Raw genomic sequence first — 14,601 nt, 5'->3', positions numbered from 1 at the left:
CATTTTTTTCTGTGGATAATCCTACATATTTACCATTTTTGTTTGTGGATAATTGTACATATTTACCATTTTTTTTGTTGATAATTGTACATATTTACCATTTTTTTCTGTTGATAATTGTACATATTTACCATTTTTTTCTGTTGATAATTGTTCATATTTACAATTTTTTTTTGTTGATAATTGTACATATTTACTATTTTTTTCTGTTGATAATTGTACATATTTACCATTTTTTTCTGTGGATAATCCTACATATTTACCATTTTTGTTTGTGGATAATTGTACATATTTACCATTTTTTTTGTTGATAATTGTACATATTTACCATTTTTTTCTGTGGATAATCCTACATATTTACCATTTTTGTTTGTGGATAATTGTACATATTTACCATTTTTTTTGTTGATAATTGTACATATTTACCATTTTTTTCTGTTGATAATTGTACATATTTACCATTTTTTTCTGTTGATAATTGTTCATATTTACAATTTTTTTTTGTTGATAATTGTACATATTTACTATTTTTTTCTGTTGATAATTGTACATATTTACCATTTTTTTCTGTGGATAATCCCACATATTTACCATTTTTGTTTGTGGATAATTGTACATATTTACCATTTTTTTTGTTGATAATTGTACATATTTACCATTTTTTTCTGTGGATAATCCTACATATTTACCATTTTTGTTTGTGGATAATTGTACATATTTACCATTTTTTTTGTTGATAATTGTACATATTTACCATTTTTTTCTGTGGATAATCCTACATATTTACCATTTTTGTTTGTGGATAATTGTACATATTTACCATTTTTTTTGTTGATAATTGTACATATTTACCATTTTTTTCTGTGGATAATCCTACATATTTACCATTTTTGTTTGTGGATAATTGTACATATTTACCATTTTTTTTGTTGATAATTGTACATATTTACCATTTTTTTTGTTGATAATTGTACATATTTACCATTTTTTTCTGTTGATAATTGTACATATTTACCATTTTTTTCTGTTGATAATTGTTCATATTTACAATTTTTTTTTGTTGATAATTGTACATATTTACTATTTTTTTCTGTTGATAATTGTACATATTTACCATTTTTTTCTGTGGATAATCCTACATATTTACCATTTTTGTTTGTGGATAATTGTACATATTTACCATTTTTTTTGTTGATAATTGTACATATTTACCATTTTTTTCTGTGGATAATCCTACATATTTACCATTTTTGTTTGTGGATAATTGTACATATTTACCATTTTTTTTGTTGATAATTGTACATATTTACCATTTTTTTCTGTTGATAATTGTACATATTTACCATTTTTTTCTGTTGATAATTGTTCATATTTACAATTTTTTTTTGTTGATAATTGTACATATTTACCATTTTTTTGTTGATAATTGTACATATTTACCATTTTTTTTGTTGATAATTGTACATATTTACCATTTTTTTCTGTTGATAATTGTACATATTTACCATTTTTTTCTGTTGATAATTGTTCATATTTACAATTTTTTTTTGTTGATAATTGTACATATTTACCATTTTTTTTGTTGATAATTGTACATATTTACCATTTTTTTCTGTTGATAATCCTACATATTTACCATTTTTGTTTGTGGATAATTGTACATATTTACCATTTTTTTTGTTGATAATTGTACATATTTACCATTTTTTTCTGTGGATAATCCTACATATTTACCATTTTTGTTTGTGGATAATTGTACATATTTACCATTTTTTTTTGTTGATAATTGTACATATTTACCATTTTTTTCTGTGGATAATCCTACATATTTACCATTTTTTTTTGTTGATAATTGTACATATTTACCATTTTTTTTGTTGATAATTGTACATATTTACCATTTTTTTCTGTTGATAATTGTACATATTTACCATTTTTTTCTGTTGATAATTGTACATATTTACCATTTTTTTTGTTGATAATTGTACATATTTACCATTTTTTTTGTTGATAATTGTACATATTTACCATTTTTTTCTGTTGATAATTGTACATATTTACCATTTTTTTTGTTGATAATTGTACATATTTACCATTTTTTTCTGTTGATAATTGTACATATTTACCATTTTTTTTGTTGATAATTGTACATATTTACCATTTTTTTTGTTGATAATTGTACATATTTACCATTTTTTTCTGTTGATAATTGTACATATTTACCATTTTTTTTGTTGATAATTGTACATATTTACCATTTTTTTCTGTTGATAATTGTACATATTTACCATTTTTTTTGTTGATAATTGTACATATTTACCATTTTTTTCTGTTGATAATTGTACATATTTACCATTTTTTTCTGTTGATAATTGTACATATTTACCATTTTTTTTGTTGATAATTGTACATATTTACCATTTTTTTTGTTGATAATTGTACATATTTACCATTTTTTTCTGTTGATAATTGTACATATTTACCATTTTTTTTGTTGATAATTGTACATATTTACCATTTTTTTCTGTGGATAATCCTACATATTTACCATTTTTGTTTGTGGATAATTGTACATATTTACCATTTTTTTTGTTGATAATTGTACATATTTACCATTTTTTTTGTTGATAATTGTACATATTTACCATTTTTTTTGTTGATAATTGTACATATTTACCATTTTTTTTGTTGATAATCGTACATATTTACCATTTTTTTTGTTGATAATTGTACATATTTACCATTTTTTTTGTTGATAATTGTACATATTTACCATTTTTTTTGTTGATAATTGTACATATTTACCATTTTTTTCTGTGGATAATCCTACATATTTACCATTTTTGTTTGTGGATAATTGTACATATTTACCATTTTTTTTTGTTGATAATTGTACATATTTACCATTTTTTTCTGTGGATAATCCTACATATTTACCATTTTTTTTTGTTGATAATTGTACATATTTACCATTTTTTTTGTTGATAATTGTACATATTTACCATTTTTTTCTGTGGATAATCCTACATATTTACCATTTTTGTTTGTGGATAATTGTACATATTTACCATTTTTTTTGTTGATAATTGTACATATTTACCATTTTTTTCTGTGGATAATCCTACATATTTACCATTTTTGTTTGTGGATAATTGTACATATTTACCATTTTTTTTGTTGATAATTGTACATATTTACCATTTTTTTCTGTTGATAATTGTACATATTTACCATTTTTTTCTGTTGATAATTGTTCATATTTACAATTTTTTTTTGTTGATAATTGTACATATTTACTATTTTTTTCTGTTGATAATTGTACATATTTACCATTTTTTTCCGTTGATAATTGTACATATTTACCATTTTTTTCCGTTGATAATTGTACATATTTACAATTTTTTTCTGTTGATAATTGTACATATTTACCATTTTTTTCCGTTGATAATTGTACATATTTACAATTTTTTTCTGTTGATAATTGTACATATTTACCATTTTTTTCCGTTGATAATTGTACATATTTACAATTTTTTTCTGTTGATAATTGTACATATTTACCATTTTTTTCCGTTGATAATTGTACATATTTACAATTTTTTTCTGTTGATAATTGTACATATTTACCATTTTTTTCCGTTGATAATTGTACATATTTACAATTTTTTTCCGTTGATAATTGTACATATTTACAATTTTTTTCTGTTGATAATTGTACATATTTACCATTTTTTTCTGTGGATAATTGTACATATTTACCATTTTATTCTGTTGATAATTGTACGTACTTACCATTTTTTTCCGTTGATAATTGTACATATTTACAATTTTTTTCTGTTGATAATTGTACATATTTACCATTTTTTTCCGTTGATAATTGTACATATTTACAATTTTTTTCTGTTGATAATTGTACATATTTACCATTTTTTTCCGTTGATAATTGTACATATTTACAATTTTTTTCTGTTGATAATTGTACATATTTACCATTTTTTTCCGTTGATAATTGTACATATTTACCATTTTTTTCCGTTGATAATTGTACATATTTACAATTTTTTTCTGTTGATAATTGTACATATTTACCATTTTTTTCCGTTGATAATTGTACATATTTACAATTTTTTTCTGTTGATAATCGTACATATTTACCATTTTTTTCCGTTGATAATTGTACATATTTACAATTTTTTTCTGTTGATAATTGTACATATTTACCATTTTATTCTGTTGATAATTGTACGTACTTACCATTTTTTTCTGTTGATAATTGTACATATTTACCATTTTATTCTCTTTATAATTGTACATATTTACCAATTTTTTCTGTTGATGATTGGACATATTTACCATTTTTTTCTGTTAATAATTGGACATAATTACCATATTTATCTGTTGATAATCGTACATATTTACCATTTTTTTCTGTTGATAATTGTACATATTTACCATTTGTTTCTGTTGATAATCGTACATATTTACCATTTTTTTCTGTTGATAATCGTTCATATTTTCCATTATTTTCTCTTGATAGGTTTACATATTTACCATTTTTTCTGTTGATAATTGTATATATTTACCATTTTTTTCTGTTGATAATCGTACATATTTACCATTTTTTTCTGTTGATAATTGTACATATTTACCATTTTTTTCTTTTGATAATTGTATATATTTACCATTTTTTTCTCTCGATAATATTACATATTTTCCATTTTTTTCTGTCGATAATTGTACATATTTACCATTTTTTTCTGTTAATAATTGTACATATTTACCATTTTTTTCTTTTGATAATTGTACATATTTACCATTTTTTTCTGTGATAATTGTACATATTTAGAATTTCTTTTCTGTTGATAATTGCACATATTTAACATTTTCTTCTGTAATAATTTTATATATTTACCATTTTATTCTGTTGATAATTGTACGTATTTACCATTTTTTTTCTCTTGATAATTGGACACATTACTATTTTTTTCTGTTGATAATTGGACATAATGACCTTATTTGTCTGTTTATAATCGTACATATTTACCATTTTCTCTGTTGATAATTTTACATATTTAACTTTTTTCTGTTTATAATTGTACGTATTTTCGATTTGTTCTGCTGATAATTGGACATAATTACCATTTTTTTCTGTTGATAATTTTACATATTTACAATTTTTTTCTGTTGATAATTGTACATATTTACCATTTTATTCTGTTGATAATTGTACATATTTACCATTTTTTCTGTTGATAATTGTACATCCTTACCATTTTATTCTCTTGATAATTGTACATATGTACCATTTTATTCTGTTGATAATTGTACATATTGACCATTTTTTTCTGTTAATAATTGTACATATTTACCATGTTTTACTGTTGATAATTGCACATATTTACCATTTTATTCTGTTGATAATTTTACATATTTACCATTTTTTTCTGTTGATAATTGGACATAGTTACCATTTTTTTCTGTTGAAAATTGGACATAATTACCATATTTGTCTGTTGATAATCGTACATATTTACCATTTTATCTGTGGATAATCGTACATATTTACCATTTTTTCTGTTAATAATTGTACATATTTACCATTTTTTTCTGTTGATAACTGTACATATTTACCATTTTATTCTGTTGATAATTGTTCATCTTTACCATTTTTTTTGTTGATAATTGTACATATTCACCATATTTATCTGTTGATAATCGTACATATTTACCATTTTTTTCTGTTGATAGTTGAACATATTTACCATTTTTTTTCTGTTGATAATCGTACATATTTACCATTTTTATCTGTTGATAATCGTACATATTTACCATTTTTTTTTGTTCATAATCGTACATATTTACCATTTTTTCTGTTGATAATTGTACATATTTACCATTTTTTTCTGTTGATAATTGTACATATTTACCATTTTTTTCTGTTGATAATTGTACATATTTACCATTTTCTCTGTTGATAATTCTACATATTCACCATTTTTTTCTGTTGATAATCGTATATATTTACCATTTTTTTCTGTTGATAATCGTTCATATTTTCCATTATTTTCTGTTGATAATCGTTCATATTTTCCATTATTTTCTGTTGATAATTATACATATTTACCATTTGATTCTGTTGATAATCGTACATATTTACGATTTGGTTCTGTTGATAATTGTACATATTTACCATTTTTTTCTGTTGATCACTGTACATATTTACCATTTTTATCCGTGGATAATCCAACATATTTACAATTTTTTTCTGTTATTAATTGTACATATTTACCATTTTTTTCTGTTGATAATTGTACATATTTACCATTTTTTTCTGTTGGTAATTGTACATATTTACCATTTATTTCTGTTGATAATGGTACATATTTACCATTTTATTCTGTTGATAATTGTACATATTTACCATTTTTTTCTGTTGATAATTGTACATATTTACCATTTTATTCTCTTGATAATTGTACATATTTACCATTTTTTTCTGTTGATAATTGGACATATTTACCATTTTTTTCTGTTGATAATTGTACATATTTACCATTTTTTTCTGGTAATTATTGTACATATTTACGATTTTTTTCTGTTTATAATCGTACATATTTACCATTATTTTCTGTTGATAATTTTACATATTTACCATTTTTTTCTGTTGAAAATCGTACATATTTACCATTTTTTCTGTTGATAATTGTACATATTTACCATTTTTTTCCGTTGATAATTGTACATATTTACCATTTTTTTCTGTTGATGATTTTACATATTTACCATTTTTGTTTTGTTGATGATTTTACATATTTACCATTTTTGTTTTGTTGATAATTGTACTTATTTACCATTTTTTTATGTAAGTAATTGTACATATTTACCATTTTTTTCTGTTGGTAATTGTACATAGTTACCATTTTTGTTCTGTTTATAATTGTACATATTTACTATTTTTTTCTGTTGATAATTGTACATATTTACCATTTTTTTCTGTTAATAATTGGACATAATTTCCATTTGTTTCTGTGGATAATTGTACATAATTACCATTTGTTTCTGTTTATAATTGTACATATTTACCATTTTTTTCTGTTGATAATGGTATATATTTACCATTTTTTTCTGTTAATAATCGTACATATTTACAATTTCTTTTCTGTTGATAATTGCACATATTTACCATTTTCTTCTGTAATAATTTTATATATTTACCATTTTATTCTGTTGATAATTGTACGTATTTACCATTTTTTTCTCTTGATAATTGGACACATTACTATTTTTTTCTGTTGATAATTGGACATAATTACCTTATTTGTCTCTTGATAATCGTACATATTTACCATTTTCTCTGTTGATAATTTTACATATTTAACTTTTTTCTGTTGATAATTGTACGTATTTTCGATTTTTTCTGCTGATAATTGGACATAATTGCCATTTTTTTCTGTTGATAATTGTACATATTTACCATTTTCTGCTGTTGATAATGTTACATATTTACCATTTTCTGCTGTTGATAATTGTACATATTTACCATTTTCTTTTTGTTGATAATTGTACATATTTACCATTTTTTCTGTTGATAATTGTACATATTTACCATTTTATTCTGTTGATAATTGTACATATTTACCATTTTATTCTGTTGATAATTGTACATATTTACCATTTTACTCTCTTGATAATTGTACATATTTACCATTTTTTTCTGTTAATAATTGTACATATTTACCATTTTTTTCTGTTGAAAATTGTACATATTTACCATTTTATTCTGTTGATAATTATTCATATTTACCATTTTTTTTTGTTGATAATTGTACATATTTACCATTTTTTCTGTTAATAATCGTACATATTTACCATTTTTTTCTGTTGATAATCGTACATATTTACCATTTTTCTCTGTTGATAATTTTACATATTTACCATTTTTTTAGGTTATAATTGTACATATTTACCATCGTTTTCTGTTGATAATCGTACCTATTTACAATTTTTTTCTGGTAATAATTGTACATATTTACCATTTTTTTCTGTTGATAATTGTACACATTTACCATTTGTTTCTGTTGATAATCGTACATATTTCCCATTTTTTTCTGTTGATAATTGTAGATAATTACCATTTTTTTCTCTCGATAATTGTACATATTTACCATTTTTTTTGTTGATAATTGTACATATTCACCAGTTTTTTCTGTTGATAATCGTACATATTTACCACTTTTTTCTGTTGATAATCGTTCATATATTCCATTATTTTCTGTTGAAAAGTTTACATATTTACCATTTTTTGTGTTGATAATTGTATATATTTACCATTTTTTTCTGTTGATAATCGTACATATTTAAGATTTTTTTCTGTTGATAATCGTACATATTTACCATTTTTTTCTGTTGATAATTTTTCATATTTACCATTGTTTTCTGTTGATAATTACATATTTACCATTTTTTTCTGTTGATAATTGTATATATTTACCATTTTTTTCTGTTTATAATTGGACATAGTTACCATTTTTTCTGTTGATAATTAGATATAATTACCATATTTGTCTGTTGATAATCGTACATATTTACCATTTTTCTGTTGATAATTGTACATATTTACCATTTTTTTCTGTTGATAATCGTACATATTTACCATTTTTTTCTGTTGATAATCGTACATATTTACCATTTTTTTCTGTTGATAATCATACATATGAAGCATTTTTTGTCTGTTGATAATTGTACATATTTACCATTTTTTCTGTTGATAATTGTACATATTTACTATTCTTTTCTGTGATAATCGTACATATTTACCATTTATTTCTGTTGATAATCATACATATGAAGCATTTTTTGTCTGTTGATAATTGTACATATTTACCATTTTTTCTGTTGATAATTGTACATATTTACTATTCTTTTCTGTGATAATCGTACATATTTACCATTTTTTCTGTTGATAATCGTACATAGTTCCAATTTTTTGCTGTTGATAATTGTACATATTTACCATTTGATTCTGTTGATAATCGTACATATTTTCCATTTTTTTCTGTTGATAACTGTACATATTTACAATTTTTTTCTGTTGATTATTGGACATATTTACCATTTTTTTCTGTTGACAATCGTACATATTTACCATTTTTTTCTGTTGATAATTGTACATATTTACCATTTTTTTCTGTTGATAATCGTACATATTTACCAGTTTTTTCTGCTGATAATTGTACATATTTACCATTTTTTTCTGTTGATAATCGTACATATTAACAATTTATTTCTGTTCATAATTGTAGATAATTACCATTTTTTTCTCTCGATAATTGTACATATTTACCATTTTTTTGTTGATAATTGTACATATTCACCATTTTTTTCTGTTGATAATCGTACATATTTACCATTTTTTTCTGTTGATAATCGCTTATATTTTCCATTATTTTCTGTTGATAGGTTTACATATTTACCATTTTTTCTGTTGATAATTGTATATATGTACCATTTTTTTCTGTTGATAATCGTACATATTTACTATTTTTTTCTATTGATAATCGTACATATTTACCATTTTTTTCTGTTGATAATTTAACATATTTACCATTGTTTTCTGTTGATAATTGTACATATTTACCATTTTTTTCTGTTGATAATTGTACATATTTACCATTTTTTTCTGTTGATAATTGGACATAATTACCATATTTGTCTGTTGATAATCGTACATATTTACCATTTTTCTGTTGATAATCGTACATATTTACTATTTTTTTTGTTGATAATCGTACGTTTACCATTTTTTCTGTTGATAATCGTATGTATTAAGCATTTTTATCTGTTGATAATCGTACATAGTTACCATTTTTTCTGTTGAAAATTGTACATATTTACCATTTTTTTCTGTTGATAATTATACATATTTACTATTTTTTTCTGTTGATAATCGTATATATTTACCATTTTTTCTGTTGATAATCGTACATAGTTCCTATTTTTTTCTGTTGATAATTGTACATAATTACCATTTGATTCTGTTGATAATCGTACATATTTACCATTTTTTTCTGTTGATAATGGTACATATTTACCATTTTTTTCTGTTGATAATTGTAGATATTTACCATTTTTTTCTGTTGATAATTCTACATATTTACCATTTTTTTCTGTTGATAATCGTACATATTTACCATTTTTTTCTGTTGATAATTGTACATATTTACCATTTTTTATGTTGATAATCGTACATATTTACCATTTTTTTCTGTTGATAACCGTACATATTTACCATTTTTCTCTGTTGATAATTTTACATATTTACCGTTTTTTCTGTTGATAATTGTACATATTTACCCTTCTTTTCTGTGTATAATGGTACATATTTACAATTTTTTTCTGGTAATAATTGTACATATTTACCATTTTTGTCTGTTGATAATTGTACATAGTTCCAATTTTTTTCTGTTGATAATTGTACATATTTACCATGTTTTTCTGTTGAAAATTGTAGATAATTACCATTTTTGTCTCTCGATAATCGTACATATTTACCATTTTTTTTGTTGATGATTGTACATATTCACAATTTTTTTCTGTTGATAATCGTACATATTTACCATTTTTTTCTGTTGAATATCGTTCATATTTTCCATTATTTTCTGTTGATAGGTTTACATATTTACCATTTTTTCTGTTGATAATTGTATATATTTACCATTTTTTTCTGTTGATAATCGTACATATTTACCTTTTTTTTCTGTTGATAATCGTACATATTTACCATTTTTTTCTGTTGATAATTGTATATATTTACCATTTTTTTCTGTTGATAATGAGACATAGTTACCCTTTGTTTCTGTTGATAATTGGACATAATTACCATATTTGTCTGTTGATAATCGTACATATTTACCATCTTTCTGTTGATAATCGTACATATTTACCATTTTTTTCTGTTGATAATCGTACATATTAAGCATTTTTTTCTGTTGATAATCGTACATATTTACCATTTTTTCTGTTGATAGTTGTCTATATTTACCATTTTTTTCTGTTGAGAATTATACATATTTACCATTTTTTTCTGTTGATAATCGTACATATTTACCATTTTTTTCTGTTGATAATCGTACATAGTTCCCATTTTTTTCTGTTGATAATTGTACATATTTACCATTTGATTCTGTTGATTATCCTACATATTTACGATTTTTTCTGTTGATAATTGGACATATTTACCATTTTTTTCTGTTGATAATTGTACATATTTACCATTTTTTTCTGTTGATAATTGTACATATTTACCATTTTTTTCTGTTGATAATTGTACATATTTACCATTTTTGTTCTGTTGATAATTGTACATATTTACCATTTTATTCTGTTGATAATTGTATATATTTACCATTTTTTCTGTTGATAATTGTACATATTTACCATTGTTTTCTGTTTATAATTGGACATAATTACCAATTTTTTCTGTTGATAATTGTACATAATTACCATTTGTTTCTGTTAATAATTGTACATAGTTACCATTTTTTTCTGTTGATAATTGTACATAGTTACCATTTTTTTCTGTTAATAATTGTACATATTTACAATTTCTTTTCTGTTGATAATTGTACATATTTACCATTTTCTTCTGTTAATAATTGTACATAGTTACCATTTTATTCTGTTGATAATTGTACGTATTTACCATTTTTTTTCTCTTGATAATTGGACACATTACTATTTTTTTCTGTTGATAATTGGACATAATTACCTTATTTGTCTGTTGATAATCGTACATAGTTACCATTTTCTCTGTTTATAATTTTACATATTTAACTTTTTTCTGTTGATAATTGTACGTATTTTCGATTTTTTCTGCTTATAATTTGACATAATTACCATTTTTGTCTGTTGATAATCGTACATTTTTACCATTTTTTTCTGTTAATAATTGTACATATTTACCATTCTTTTTTTGATAATTGTACATATTTACCATTTTTTCTGTTGATAATTGTACATATTTACCCTTTTTTTCTGTTGATAATTGGACATAGTTACCATTTTTTTCTGTTGATAATTGTACATATTTACCATTTTTTATGTTGATAATTGTACATAATTATCATTTTTGTCTGTTTATAATTGTACATATTTACCATTTTTTCTGTTGATAATTGTACATAATTATCATTTTTGTCTGTTTATAATTGTACATATTTACCATTTTTTTCTGTTGATAATTGGACATATTTACCATTTTTTTCTGTTGATAATTGGACATAATTACCATTTTTTTCTGTTGATAATTGTACATATTTACCATTTTTTTTCTGTTGATAATTTTACATATTTACCATTTTTGTTCTGTTGATAATTGTACATATTTACCATTTTTTTCTGTTGATAATTGTACATAATTATCATTTTTGTCTGTTTATAATTGTACATATTTACCATTTTTTCTGTTGATAATTGTACATAATTATCATTTTTGTCTGTTTATAATTGTACATATTTACCATTTTTTTCTGTTGATAATTGTACATATTTACCATTTTTTTCTGTTGATAATTGGACATATTTACCATTTTTTTCTGTTGATAATTGTACATATTTACCATTTTTTCTGTTGATAATTGTACATATTTACCATTGTTTTCTGTTGATAATCGTACATATGTACCATTTTTTTCTGTTGATAATCGAACATATGTACCATTTTTTTCTGTTGATAATCGTACATATTTACCATTTTTTTCTGTTGATAATTGTACATATTTACCATTTTTTTCTGTTGATAATTGTACATATTTACCATTTTTGTTCTGTTGATAATTGTACATATTTACCATTTTATTCTGTTGATAATTGTATATATTTACCATTTTTTCTGTTGATAATTGTACATATTTACCATTGTTTTCTGTTTATAATTGGACATAATTACCAATTTTTTCTGTTGATAATTGTACATAATTACCATTTGTTTCTGTTAATAATCGTACATATTTACCATTTTTTTCTGTTGATAATTGTACATATTTACCATTTTTTTCTGTTGATAATTGTACATATTTACCATTTTTTTCTGTTAATAATTGTACATATTTACAATTTCTTTTCTGTTGATAATTGTACATATTTACCATTTTCTTCTGTTAATAATTGTACATAGTTACCATTTTATTCTGTTGATAATTGTACGTATTTACCATTTTTTTTCTCTTGATAATTGGACACATTACTATTTTTTTCTGTTGATAATTGGACATAATTACCTTATTTGTCTGTTGATAATCGTACATAGTTACCATTTTATCTGTTGATAATTTTACATATTTAACTTTTTTCTGTTGATAATTGTACGTATTTTCGATTTTTTCTGCTTATAATTTGACATAATTACCATTTTTGTCTGTTGATAATCGTACATTTTTACCATTTTTTTCTGTTAATAATTGTACATATTACCATTTTTTTTTTTGATAATTGTACATATTTACCATTTTTTCTGTTGATAATTGTACATATTTACCCTTTTTTTCTGTTGATAATTGGACATATTTACCATTTTTTCTGTTGATAATTGTACATATTTACCATTTTTTATGTTGATAATTGTACATAATTATCATTTTTGTCTGTTTATAATTGTACATATTTACCATTTTTTTCTGTTGATGATTGGACATATTTACCATTTTTTTCTGTTGATAATTGGACATATTTACCATTTTTTTCTGTTGATAATTGTACATATTTACCATTTTTTTTCTGTTGATAATCGGACATATTTACCATTTTTTTCTGTTGATAATTGTACATATTTACCATTTTTTTCTGTTGATAATTGTACATATTTACCATTGTTTTCTGTTGATAATCGTACATATGTACCATTTTTTTCTGTTGATAATCGAACATATGTACCATTTTTTTCTGTTGATAATCGTACATATGTATCATTTTTTTCTGTTGATAATCGTTCATATGTACCATTTTTTTCTGTTGATAATTGTACATATTTACCATTTTTTTTCTGTTGATAATTGTACATATTTACCATTTTGTTCTGTTTATAATCGTACATATGTACCATGTTTTTCTGTTGATAATCGTAGATATGTACCATGTTTTTCTGCTGATAATTGCACGTATTTACCATTTTTTTTCTGTTGATAATTGGACATAGTTACCATTTTTTCCTGTTGATAATCGTACATAGTTACCATTTTTTTCTGTTGATAATTGTACATATTTACCATTTTTTTCTGTTGACAATTGGACATAGTTACCATTTTTTCCTGTTGATAATCGTACATAGTATCCATTTTTTCTGTTGATAATTGTACATATTTACCATTTTTTTCTGTTGATAATGGTACGTATTTACCATTTTTTTCTGCTGATAATTGGACATTGTTACCATTTTTTCCTGTTGATAATCGTACATAGTTACCATTGTTTTCTGTTGATAATTGGACATAATTACCATTTTTTCTGTTGATAATTGGACATAATTACCATTTTTTTCTGTTGATAATTGTACATATTTACCATTTTTTCTGTTGATAATTGGACATAGTTACCATTTTTTTCTGT

This window comes from Euprymna scolopes, chromosome 29 (assembly GCF_053919585.1).
Source record: "Euprymna scolopes isolate OS-2025 chromosome 29, ASM5391958v1, whole genome shotgun sequence".
NCBI lineage: Eukaryota > Metazoa > Mollusca > Cephalopoda > Sepiida > Sepiolidae > Euprymna > Euprymna scolopes.
The sequence above is the reverse complement of the archived record's forward strand: the minus strand, read 5'-3'. Positions refer to the sequence as shown.